Here is a 13,498-nt window from a genome sequence, read left to right as displayed (position 1 = left end):
GGAAAAAAGAAAAAATAGACAAACATGAAAATTTCCCTGTATACATTATTCAGCAAGAACTGGTGAAGTTGTTATGTCCCTATGGAATTGGTCTATAATAATGATTTATGAGTATCAAGTATATTATTATATTTTGTTTGCAATTTATTTGTTTACGCAACTTTCTTGAGTAGAAAATAACCCCTATACATGTACATGTCAAACTTGGATCTCCCAATATATGAAGACATAACAAAAAGTTAGAAAATTGTGAAAATAAATAGCCTTGAAATTAGCTAGATAAGGATAAATGTGGAAAAAAGTATTCACAAAAATTAAGTTTGTTCACAGTATATTGTTAATTCAGATGTTTATAACTGGTAAATTAATATGTTGTCAAGTTATTTTTTAAATGAATGACAATCAAAATTTATCATTTCCTGAAAATATTTGAACAATATTATAGATAATTACATATTAAGATATTGTGCATGTGAATATATTTATACCATTGTTGTTAGAGAGTTCTAATAAATGCTATACTTATCCTATAGAATTCTTCTCAATAACAAAAATATAATAAAATGTTCTGAATTTAAAGTGACAACATATTTATTGGTCATTTTAGATATTATGAAATTCAGTATAACATTTACATGTACATGTTGTATTTGTTCACCTAATTTATTTCAATTAATACCATTACATGTTTATGTATTAAGTTTATTGTTTGCTATTTCATATGTTACTAATATTAAAATATTTTATGAATGTGCATTATTGATATTGCCTAAAAGAAAAGAAAGGATATAGGTAGGTCTTTTTATATATACAAAAGATTATATCTCCTTTTATTCATAAAGTGAAAGATCAAAGTTTATGTATACACCAGTTGTCCCTTTGTAAATTAATCAGGTCGTTTGAATTGTTTTACATTTGTCATTTCGAGGCCTTTTATAGCAGACTTTGCAGTATGGGTTTTACTCATTGATGAAGGTCGTACGGTGACCTATAGTTGTTAATGTCTGTGTCATTTGGTCTCTTGTGGAGAGTTGTCTCATTGACAATCATACCACGTCTTATTTTATATCTGTTCGTCCTTCTTGCCAAATTTTTGTCCCCTGTGTAACGCGTTGCGGGGAACGTAATTACCGGGCGTCCGTCCATCTGGTCTTGTTAGCGCTCTCACAGGAACAATTCTTGCCAGATTTAAAAAAAACTTTTACTATAGGTTAATATCAGCAATCAGCAATATCTCAGACAAATTCTATAATGGTGGTCAATCTTCTTTTAAAAGAGTTATGCCCCTTGGAAATATTAAATTTATGGAAAATGGCCTCGTTAACGCTATCACGGGTAAAATTCTTGCCAGATTTTTATAAAATTTATACTATAGGTTCATTTCAGCAATATCTCGGACCTGTTCTATAATGGTGGATGAAGCGGAGGGGGCATTTAAGTTTTATCTTTGTCCGTCTGTCCGTAAAATTGGTTTCCGTTCTCTAACTAAAGTTTGCCTCAACCAAATGTTATCAAACTTATACACAATGCTTATTACCACTAAACACAGATCAAATTTGAATTTTGGTGGCATCACTTTAACGGTTCTAGAGTTATGCTCCTTTATAAATGGAAAAATTGCAAAATTTTTCATTTCCGTTCTCTAACTTTATTTTGCCTCAACCAAATGTTATGAAACTTATACAAAATGCTTATTACCACAATACACAGATCAAGTTTGAATTTTGGTGGCGTCACTTAACTGTTCTAGAGTTAAATAATGAAAACGTAAACTCCATGCTTTGGTATCAAATGGAAACACAAAAAATAATTCGGAATAAAAACAAAATAGGAGGTGCACAATTTCTAAGAGAGTTCTTTAAATTATGACAAGGGGATCAAATGAGTTCAATACAATGTGCACTTAAGTCACATAGTGTACAGATATGCCATACTAAAGTGAACTCTAAAATTCATTCACATGGAGAAATGAAATAGGAGGTGCAAAAGTACATCATGTGACTAGGATTCTGTCAAAGATCCATAAAATTTGGTAAAGCAGTTCAGTAGATGCAGATACATAAAAGAACAGAGTTCCAATGTCCCCCGCGTTGCACATATTTTATATTCCCAAGGGGCATATCTCTTTCAAATAAATGGAGAATGTGTCCCCATGGACACAGATGATGCCCCTGCTTGCATACAACATTATAAAGGGACATAACTCAAGAACAATAAAAGTGACGCTACCCAAATTTGCACTTGATCTTAGTTTTGTGGTAATAAGTATTGTGTACAGGTTTCATGTTTGGTTGGGGCAAACTTAAGTTACAGAATGGAAACTAAAAAATTTGCAATTTTTCGACTTATAAAGGAGCATAACTCAAGAATGGTTAAAGTGACACTACCCAAATTCAACTTGATCTGTGTTTTATCAGTGGAAGGCAAACTTAAACATTGCATTGTATAAAGCATTGATTGTAGTTGATTCAACTATAATCATGGACAAAGGAAGATAACTCCATTTATAAAAATTACTTGAACAATGACATCATTGATATTCTTAGAAAAAAAATGAAAATTTTTTTCAAAATCTTTATCCATATTCTGTTATTATGCTCCTCTTAATATGTTTTTATCAGAATAATGTTTTGATTTTTAACCGGATTTTCGAAGGAAATATAGGTTATTAAATTGGGGATGTAGGGCGGGCAGTCGGGCGGCTGGACGGGCGGCTGCCAAACAGCGTCTCCACAATAACATGAAAACACTTTAACAATTTTTTTTCAAATTTAAATATGTTGTTTCCTGGGACTTAATGAAGGTCTAGTTCAATTTTCAAGATTTTAGTATTTCTCCTTTTTGAGTTATCGCCATTTTTAATGTCCAACATTGGTATTTTAAAATATTTTTCTCTCTTGTATCATATTATGACTAAGAATAATGTCTTATCTCACAATAAAAATTGGAGTGACAGATTTATTTGAAAATTTTCTATTTCCTAAGTGGTGATGATTATAACCTATATTATTAGACATTTTGAAGTTAATTACATTATTAATTATTAATTAGAACTGGGTTATATCTTAGCATATGATAATCATTGGAGTGACAGATTTATTTGAAAATTTTCTGTTTCCTGATAAGATCTGTAGGACTGTATATATAAAGTTTGAAATTTACTAGTAGGACTATATAAATGAAGTTTGAAATTTACTGTTCATTATAAGACATTATGTAGATACTGTAAATTCAGAAATTATTGCGATGTTTTTATTATTGCGAAAAATGTGACACGGTTATAACCGCAATAATTTAAACTCGCATTTTGAAATTTGTTATATGAATTAAACAGGATTTTTCTCAATATCGCAAAAATTAAAATCGCATTTTAGTCTAAAATGACAAAATCGCAATAATAAATGCACGCAATAATTTCTGAATTTACAGTAATTAAGTCTCCCTAAACCATATATATTCTTACCTCCATCCCCCTTCAATTTGAGAATGTGCTTTTATCTTGTAAACAGTCGAGATCCCCACCCCTAAAACACATATATTATTGTATGTGACATTAAAACAAATCAAATGAAATATTGGGGGAGTCCCCGGGTTCACCCCACCTCCCTTTTTTTTGAAAACTTGTAAACCGTCAAGATCCTCACCCTGAAACCATATATATTCTTGTTTGGGACAATAAAACTAATCAAATGAAATAAAAGGCGAGTCCTCTGGGGTCACCACCACCCACTCCTATTTGAGAACTTGTAAACGGTCGAGATCCCCACCCCTAAAACACATATATTATTGTATGTGACATTAAAACAAATCAAATGAAATATTGGGGGAGTCCCCGGGTTCACCCCACCTCCCTTTTTTTTGAAAACTTGTAAACCGTCAAGATCCTCACCCTGAAACCATATATATTCTTGTATGGGACAATAAAACTAATCAAATGAAATAAAAGGCGAGTCCTCTGGGGTCACCACCACCCACTCCTATTTGAGAACTTGTAAACGGTCGAGATCCCCACCCCTAAACCATATATATTTTTGAATGGGACAATAAAACAAATCAAATGAAATATAAGGGAAGTCCATGGGGTAACCCCTACCCCTCTTCTTTTTGATAACTTGTAAACGGTCGAGATCCCCACCCCTAAACCATATATATTCTTGTATGGGACAATGACACAAATCAAATGAAATTGAGGGGAAGTCCCCTGGGGTAACCCCCAACCCCTCTTCTTTTTGAAAACTTGTAAACGGTCAAGATCCCCACCCGAAACCATATATATTCTTGTATGGGACAATAAAACAAATCAAATGAAATACAAGGGGTCACAACTGTGTTTGATTTCAACATAAATTGAATATATATAGGGTTCTTTGAAATGCATAATCTAAACCTGTATTTCTTTTCATTATTAATAAGATAATACCACATTGAGGTCCAAAGTAAAGGGTCCTAAATTAAACTTTTGTTTAATTTCATCAAAAATTGAATTCTTTGGTTCTTTGATATGCTGATTCTAACAATGTTTGAGTGTTAAATCATATCTGATTTTAGAGAACTTAGTCATCACTGGTTGTTGTTATTATATTATTGATTATAATTTGAAAAATTGCATCATATCTTATTTTAGAGAACTATTTATCCAGTTTGAGTTATTTCCCTTTGCACAGAAAATATTATGGATAAAATTAACCTGTGTTTTATTTCAACATAAATTAAATATATATAGGGTTCTTTCAAATGCTCAATCTAAACCTGTATTTAAATTTAAGATTTTTGGGCCCAGTTTTCAAGTTGGTCAAAAATATCAGGGTCTAAAATTAAACTTTGTTTGATTCAACAAAAATTGAATTTATGGGGTTCTTTGAAATGCTGAATCTAACCATGTATTGAGAAATTTTGAATTGTGGGCTCCTTTATCAAATTGGTCCACATTGAGGTCCAAAGGGTCCTAAATTAAACTTTTGTCTGATTTCATTAAAAATTGAAATCTTGGGGTTCTTTGATATGCTGATTCTAATATGTACTTACATTTTGGATATTGGACCATAATAGGTATTTAAATGTCCAATTTCAAATATTCCAGTTCTTTGACCACATTCATTTTGTGTCACAAACCTATTCTGTGTCAAATAGTCAATCACAATCCAAATTCAGAGCTGTTTTAAGTTTAAATGTAGTGTCCATACTTGCTCAACTGTTCAGGGTTCGACCTCTGCAGGACAATCCGGTTTGCTGTCACTCTGACAGCCTCTTGTCTATACCATAGCATGGATTTTGCCATGCTTTATTTGGGGAGTACCTATTTTGTACCCACAACTCCTAAATCCCTTATTACAATTTATTGAAACTTTCTCACAGTCTTAATCCTAGAATGTACATGTGCACCTTGTATTTTTGTAATTTTATAAATCATTTTTGCGGTCTTCTTCGGCAAATCATGTCCACAATACAGGACATACATATTTATCATTGTTTATAACCCTTTCTTCTGCTAAACCTTACATCATAATTTAATGAAGTTTTCTCATAGACTTTATCATATAATGCCATTGTTAACCTAATATGTTATTGGTCTCAATTATTTTGGGATTTTCCTTTCCAATAGCATGAACTTTGCAAGAGTTGGAGGTTTTAATTTAGGAGATTGGTTAGCAGCACCTCAAGTTTTGCATAAAATTGTTTCATTAATCTCATTCATATAGCATGTATAGATAAGTGATAATGTTAAGTTAATGTGATTTATGTATTAAAACATTTATCTTAAAAACTCTTGAACATAAAATCAATTATAATCAGTAAAGCAGGCGAGACATTTCAGCGTGTGCACTCTTGTTTTGAGTTTATGTTGTTGGCTTTAATCTCGAAAACAATATATAACAGATAAAGTGAAATTTAAATTGCAAATACCATCATCAAGACAGGATCTATCTACGAATAACCGAATGGAGAAAAATCATTAGTCAACTCCTAATAGGAATTTTTGCCTTTATAATCCGGAACTATGTTATTAAAGGGTTATTGTACTTATAATGATCAAAAGCAATGTAATACTACATTGCACGACCAACAACATAGTTCAGTTTCTTGTATTTTGTTCAATTAATAGTGGAGCACTACCCTAGGGCATATATAGTGTTGAAGACTTGGGCTGTTTTCTGCTCCTTGGTCGAGTTGTTGTTTCTTTGACATATTCCCCGTTTCCAGTTTCCATTCTCTTGAATATGTACACCTGTGGTAAATAAGAGTAACAATAGAAAATATCCAAAACCATTCACAATGAGAAATGTCATCTGTAAAATTTGAGTAATTTTAAGAAGTATTAATACTTAAAAGATCCAAAACGGGTATTACGTACATAACAAACTGTCGCAATTTAAGTCTAAGCATCGTAATGATCTGAAAGTACAGCGCTTGTTAGCATTTTTCAATAATACCTACAAACATTAAACCACTTATTTTTCAAATGAATAAGATTTATTTAATTTTACCAGACGAATGACATATTCTAGACACACGCACGCATCGTGTACACTGCAATCGGTATTGTTTATTTTTTAGTCTTGACTTAATCAAACATTAATATAAAATTGACCTTTCTAGATTTTGAAATTGGAATTTCACATGATCATATTCACATCAAAGCTTTTTCTTTTTTGTGATGTTGATCTTTCTTATCCAGAGAAAGTTTGATATGTTTGTGTTTGCAGGGACGTATCATATTTTAATGAACGTAATATTTTCATGACTTATTTTTGTCAACTGGGATAAAACTATAATTACATTGCTACAATAAATTCAGAAATTTAATGATTAATGTGGTATTTATTACATAAAGATATTTAAGGTAATATTATTCACAAGGTCGATAAATCAGTAACGTTAGGGTTTTTACAAAACAATTTCTTTTGGAAATCCATCTAAAAATGAATTTCTGCCGATTTTTTTTTATTAAGGGTGGTATAGATTTTAAATAAGAACTATAAATTATTTGAGCTTCTGCATGGTGCATTATATTACATGTATGCAAATCCGTCCGGCATACGGGATTAATAAGTATGATCATTTTATCTTCATTTTGATTTTGATGTATCTTATGCTATCATTAAGGTTAAGTGCTTATTCAGAAGGGATTGATCTCTTGTTTTCTCTGTAGCTATCGTAATCAAATATTTAAAATAGGCGACATTTAATTTACCTTTTCAAAGTCAGACATCCTGGCAATGGTTGTCTTCAGTAAAATATGAATGTTTGGCCTCGATGGAAATTTAAGATAGTGTCAAACTGTCGATTTTCTTGTTTCATGTTGTTGGATCTCATGATTTAGGTGGCCATTATGAGATATTTAAGATGATATTGCGTCAAGTTTATTATATTTTTTTTTATCAAGTAAACTTATCACTCATATGTAACTATTTTTGGAACAAATTATCAAAATCCAATTGTCGATATGATACAATATATGTATACAAAAATCATGTCAAAATTCAAGTACAGGTTGATATCAGTAAATTGATAGTGGACATATTTGAATCTGATAAACAGATATTTCAAATACTTTTTAAACGGTAAGATTGTGAAAATAGGGATTCGTTTTCATTTGTTTATTTCTACTGTTGTTACTTTTGAATCTGACTATTCTTTTTAATTCCCTTTTGGTCATATACTGCCTAAAGGTTTAACGTATTTCGTCTTTTTTTTTTTTTTGGGGGGGGGGGCTTTCAACTTGTTAGCTTTGTGCGTTCTTGGTGAAACTAAATAAAAACAATGACACGCAGTTTGTAAATTTTTGTATCATGAAGATATCTTAAAATAGTCACAATAAACATGATGTGTGTTTTACTAAATTCGATACCTAGGAGACAATTACAAGGTAATTATTCATACCATAATAAAACAATGCATTTCAAATAAAGGATAACATGATAATGACTTTTGTAAATTTACAGTAAATTTATACGTATAGATGGTATATTATTCATATTTATGCTGATGTATAGCGCATGTAAATTCCGATCAGAAGGAAAGATGCAACATAAAATTAAAAGGGCGATACAAAAATATTATAACTTTTTACAATCAAATATTCAATGATTTCGTCATATTTGGGTTAGTTAGGTTGTGAATATCAATATGAATTATGATATATTATGAATTATGATATATGATTTCCTATAGAACACATTAAAACTGAAAATATATACATGGAAGAATTCGATGTTGTTAAAACAGGATACAGTTGTAATGGCTTTCCAACGAAAACGAAAAGATGAGAGGAAAATAAAAAATATGTAGAAGGAAAGCATGTATGCGCACCATTGCGGTATCATACAACATTCCAGCTATACAGATCTAATTAAATGGGGATAATTGATTGCTAACAAACATATACCTGTCTCAATTCAGGAATATCATCATCGGTTTAATAATATCTTTATATTTATGTTTTTTTGGTAATTTTATAATGCTTGTATATTTTACTAAGTCTTTGTTCAAGTTAATCATAACTCAACATTGATAGTGTACTGACACTATATATAAAGACCCTGCATTGATCTCTAGATGACCTTTGTATTGTCGGGTCGATTTTTTGCCGTATTAATGATTGTTTTATACCTTGCACCTCTTTTTAATCATGTTCAACTGGATGCAACTATTGAGTATACATTTCGTTACAACCGTCATAGTTCCTTGTATACTCTATTTGCAATCATTTCTAAATAATGCTTTCTAAATTCTTTTGTAACATATTAAACCTTTTCAAAAAGGTAGGGAGTGCTTCGCAGTATCGAATATTAACATCATCTTTTGATTTTGTCTTGTTTTGTTTTTTTTTTTTTGTCATTTTTCTTCTTCTAAAGAATAAGACATCATTTCATGTTTTAGCAAAAGTATTTCTTAAATTTTCGAAAATTTTTATTTTGATTTTAGTTTTGTGTATTATTAAATAATAGTTTACAAAGTGTCGCCTTACTATGAATAGTTCCCGTTTTGAGGGTTACGAATAACGGACGGTGAAAGAAAATATAACATAATATGGTTAAAACGTTGAAAAATATTCATTAGACCATCAAAGTATTTTATTGTCAAAATATACAAATATATCGTGATTAGATCGAGGCGGTCATATTTGAATATCCTTCATTAATCTGACACATGACATTCTGTTAATTCTCAAATATTTTTCTATAATCACGGTTTTAAAAATCCGCGCTCTAATGAATTTAATTATTATTTTTATACCTGTTTAAGACATCGACATCATTGCCACCTAGAGTACACAGCGTGCAGTTTCACATAGATTGCTGCTTTTCCCACACTATTAAGTCAGACAATATATACTTGCATGTTGTTTTAGTGTATTTTTTTTTAAAGTGCCGTTCTAGGACCATACTTGAAAAAATGTAAACTTACTAAAATGTAAAGTTTGATAGTTATAAAATACATGCTTTTAACCAAAAAAATATCGAATAGTTTCATATTGTCAGCATCGGGTAAACCTTCGTGAACAGAGGTATTTATACCTTATTTCGCATAAAACTATGTAAATGATAGGTGATACGATACTGAAATTAAATTATACATTGGAAATAATGTAAATAAAACGAAACATTTATTTCAAATTAAGCAAAGGGAATGCGCTATATTATCTTTTTTCGACCAATTTTGACTATCAGCACTGGTCTATATGTGATTATAAATCAAAATATTAATCGATTGGGTCTCGAAAAAACCCATATTGTTATTTTAATTCAATCCGGATTTTGATTATTTAAAAAAAAAAATCTTCTTCTCCCCTGACATGTGCTTAATTTTATTACTCTTTAAAGCCACATTCTTAAGCAACAAATCAGAACTGAGTGTTGTAAAGTCATAATTTTAAGAAGGCGTTTTTATCGAATGTTACTAATAGCTTCGAATCTTCATGCGAAGGGAAAAAAATTAATGATAGATGAATAACAGCCTTTTGATATCTCATAAAATTCATTCTAAGATTGTTCATATTGTTTGTAGAGTTTGTTTTCAGTACCTACACACGAATCACCCCACCCATAAAGTATGTAGTTTTACATTAACTCTGAAACCGTCTTTGACTGCTAAAATATATGTTAATAATTTTTAAATTGGTGTTGTTTAATATTTAGCAGACCTAACAAAATAACATTATTTGTTAAGTCATTTATGTAAGATTGGCAATCAGTGCATCTTGACATTAAAAGACAACTGAGATAAAGATGCGAAGGATTTTCTCTTTGGTGAGTGTCGTGGGAGAATATCTTAAATTTCCAAGTGAATTGGAAATACCTTATTCCTTTATCAAATGTGAAACCTTTCATTTACACTTACATCATATACCATTGCTTATTTGACCATACCCTATTGCTTATTTTCCATAAACTATTCGTATTTGTATGATTCTTATATTAAGTTTTCATTGAATACCCCCCCCCCCCCCCCTTGGACCATTTCACATTCTCCATACACATTTAAGTACAATTTGCCCATACCATTTAGCGGAAAGCACTTAGGTATATCTGTACGCAATGACACATGGTTACATTTAAATGATATATGTAGATATTATTTTATCAGTTTTGATAATCAAAATATATTTTCATTGTTAGTTGATATCTTATACAGGACATACATAAATCCAATAACGTCCTGTAATATTTGGAATATATAATGCCTTGATCCGGAAAGGTAACGTAGCAAAGATCTGTTAAATTAACATTCTTATTTGATTTTGTTTCAGAATACTATTTGAAGAGTATCTACGGGTTTGCTACATTATTTTTTCTCGACTACAATGTTGTCAATGACATTGACCCTGGGATTAATTTAACTTAGAAACTTCATCTAGTTTTAAAGACCGTTATCAATATGTTCATTGTTAATTTCCATAGTCAAGACGTTGGCTGATGACATAATGACATTCTCTACTCTATATGACTAAGAGAAAACCTCTCTCAGTCGAGGAGCTTGAAATGGAATATATAACACAGAAGTATTCGAGAAAAATTCGAGAAAATAACGATAATATGGAACGTGTACCCTTTGAGTGCCGTCGAAAGTCAACACGTTGTTGTCTCATTGACATATTCCCCATTTTCTATCTCAATTTTATTTTTTACATATTTTTTCTTTAGTGCCGTGTGGAGACAGTAGAGTGCCTCCCCGTGCTTCAGGTTTATGCTCTTATAATATAATAGTTAATGGAGTGTGTGTCCGAGCGAGAACATCTCTATGTTCATTACTTTAGAAATATTTATTTAAAACACAGTTTTCACTATTCAGCCCCATTCTACTATTGAGTCAGTCAGACGTCAGGCGCTACCCTGACATACATTGTCTTTTGTTTGTTGTCCTCAGGTTTTGTTGTTAACGTATTTTGTCGGGTACTTGATGACGGATAGCGTTAGACGTCTTTAGCCGAACAGTTTTATCTTTTTTTACTTTATTCTCTTCCTGTGTGCTGGTTCATATTCTGGACGCCATTCTTTGTTCCTTTCAATTAAAAAACGGATAACAAAAAACAAATAATGAAACTTCGAAATGGAAAAATACTAAATACTAAACTCGTTCAAAGGGTATCTGCACCTCTCAATCTTCAAAATCGCTTATCTATATAAAAAAACTACAATCGCTAACATTTTTAATAACAAAAATCGTGGTTATCCTTCTATCTATAAGTGTCATGCCAAAAAAATGACTTAGATGTCCCCGTCTTTCCACCAACAATACGGCAAGGTCCACGTTTAATGGTCGCAAATTTTCCTTAAATTTTAAAACTGACATCAATTGAAAAACTAACAATATTTTATATTTACTCACATGAAACAAACCGGGATGCGGTATTCAGTACGTAGGTGAAACTGGACGATATTTATCTAAACGCACGCAAGAACACCTTTATCGTTTTAAAAGACCCCATCAATTCAAAAGTATCCTTTATCAACACCTTAAGAAGCACAATCATCCTTTAAAATATTTAACAGTTCAACCTTTAGAAGTAGTTAATAAGCAGCCTGGGGAATCTCATTCAAAATTTGTACGATCACGGAAAATTATTGACTTAAATTGGATTAAAAAATTACAGACAGTCTATCCTCTCGGTCTGAATGACAATACCATGGGAATTGGTAATATATCAAGAACAGATTCTGTTAATATTTTGGATATAATTTCTAAACCAGTTCGTAAAAACCGTTCTCATGGGCATAGAATAAATCGCAATCAAAGACAATTTCGTACCAACAATACACATATTTCAGACATAATTTCTATTTCAAATAACAACGGTAGACATGATCTATTAACCAAGCTGTGTTCTTTACCTGTTAATAAATTACATCAAATTTGGAGGAATGCAACACAATTCCATATTGCAGTCCTAAGTATGAAATCGTCCAAATTATAATTAAGTCTCCCAAACGAAGTTTGGGAAGACTTATTGTTTTTGCTCAGTTCTTATTATTATTATTATTATTATTATTATTATTATTATTCTTCTTCTTCTTCTTCTTCTTCTTCTTCTTCTTCTTCTTCTTCTTCTTCTTCTTCTTCTTCCGCCGCTTTTAAATTTGAACTTGTCCGCACCCGTTCTCCAAAACCGCTTGTCAGATTAACTTAGGGTTTCACAATATGTTAGACTAACATGTCTAGTGGTGCAATCAGGGTTTTGTTTGTGCAATGGGGTTTATAAAGGGGTACTTTGAGGGGCAAAAAGAAAAGAGGGTTTTACTATAGAACCCTATGGGATTTTATTTTTAAAAATTTTCAAATGATTATAAATTGAAAACCGTTTGTGATAGACACAATCTTTTTAATTGAAAATGTTCTAAATGATAAAGCCCATTAAATGAAATACAGGGTTAGTCCCCAGGGGTCACCCCACCCCCTGCCATTTAAGAAAGTTCTAATACCTTGTAAGTGGTCAAGATCCCCACCCCTAAACCATATATATTCTGGTTTGTCATGCTAAGATGGTTTGAATGATATACAGGGTTAGTCCCCAGGGGTCATCCCGACCCCCTGCCATTTGAGAAAGTTCTAATATCTTGTAAATGGTCGAGATCCCCACCCCTAAACCTTATATATTCTGGTTTGTCATGATAAAGCACATCAGATGAAATACAGGGTTAGTCCCCAGGGGTCACCCCCCTGCCATTTAAGAAAGTTCTAATACCTTGTAAGTGGTCAAGATCCCCATCCCTAAACCATATATATTCTGGTTTGTCATGCTAAGATGGTTTGAATGATATACAGGGTTATTCCCCAGGGGTCATCCCGACCCCCTGCCATTTAAGAAAGTTCTAATATCTTGTAAATGGTCGAGATCCCCACCTCTGAATTATATATATTCTGGTTTGTCATGATAAAGCACATCAAATGAAATACAGGGTTAGTCCCCAGGGGTCACCCCCACCCCCTGCCATTTAAGAAAGTTCTAATATCTTCTAAGTGGTCAAGATCCCCACCCCTAAACCATATATATTCTGGT

This window comes from Mytilus californianus, unplaced genomic scaffold (genome assembly GCF_021869535.1).
Source record: "Mytilus californianus isolate M0D057914Y unplaced genomic scaffold, xbMytCali1.0.p SCAF_8, whole genome shotgun sequence".
NCBI classification, from domain to species: domain Eukaryota; kingdom Metazoa; phylum Mollusca; class Bivalvia; order Mytilida; family Mytilidae; genus Mytilus; species Mytilus californianus.
This window is presented reverse-complemented; position numbering follows the sequence as displayed.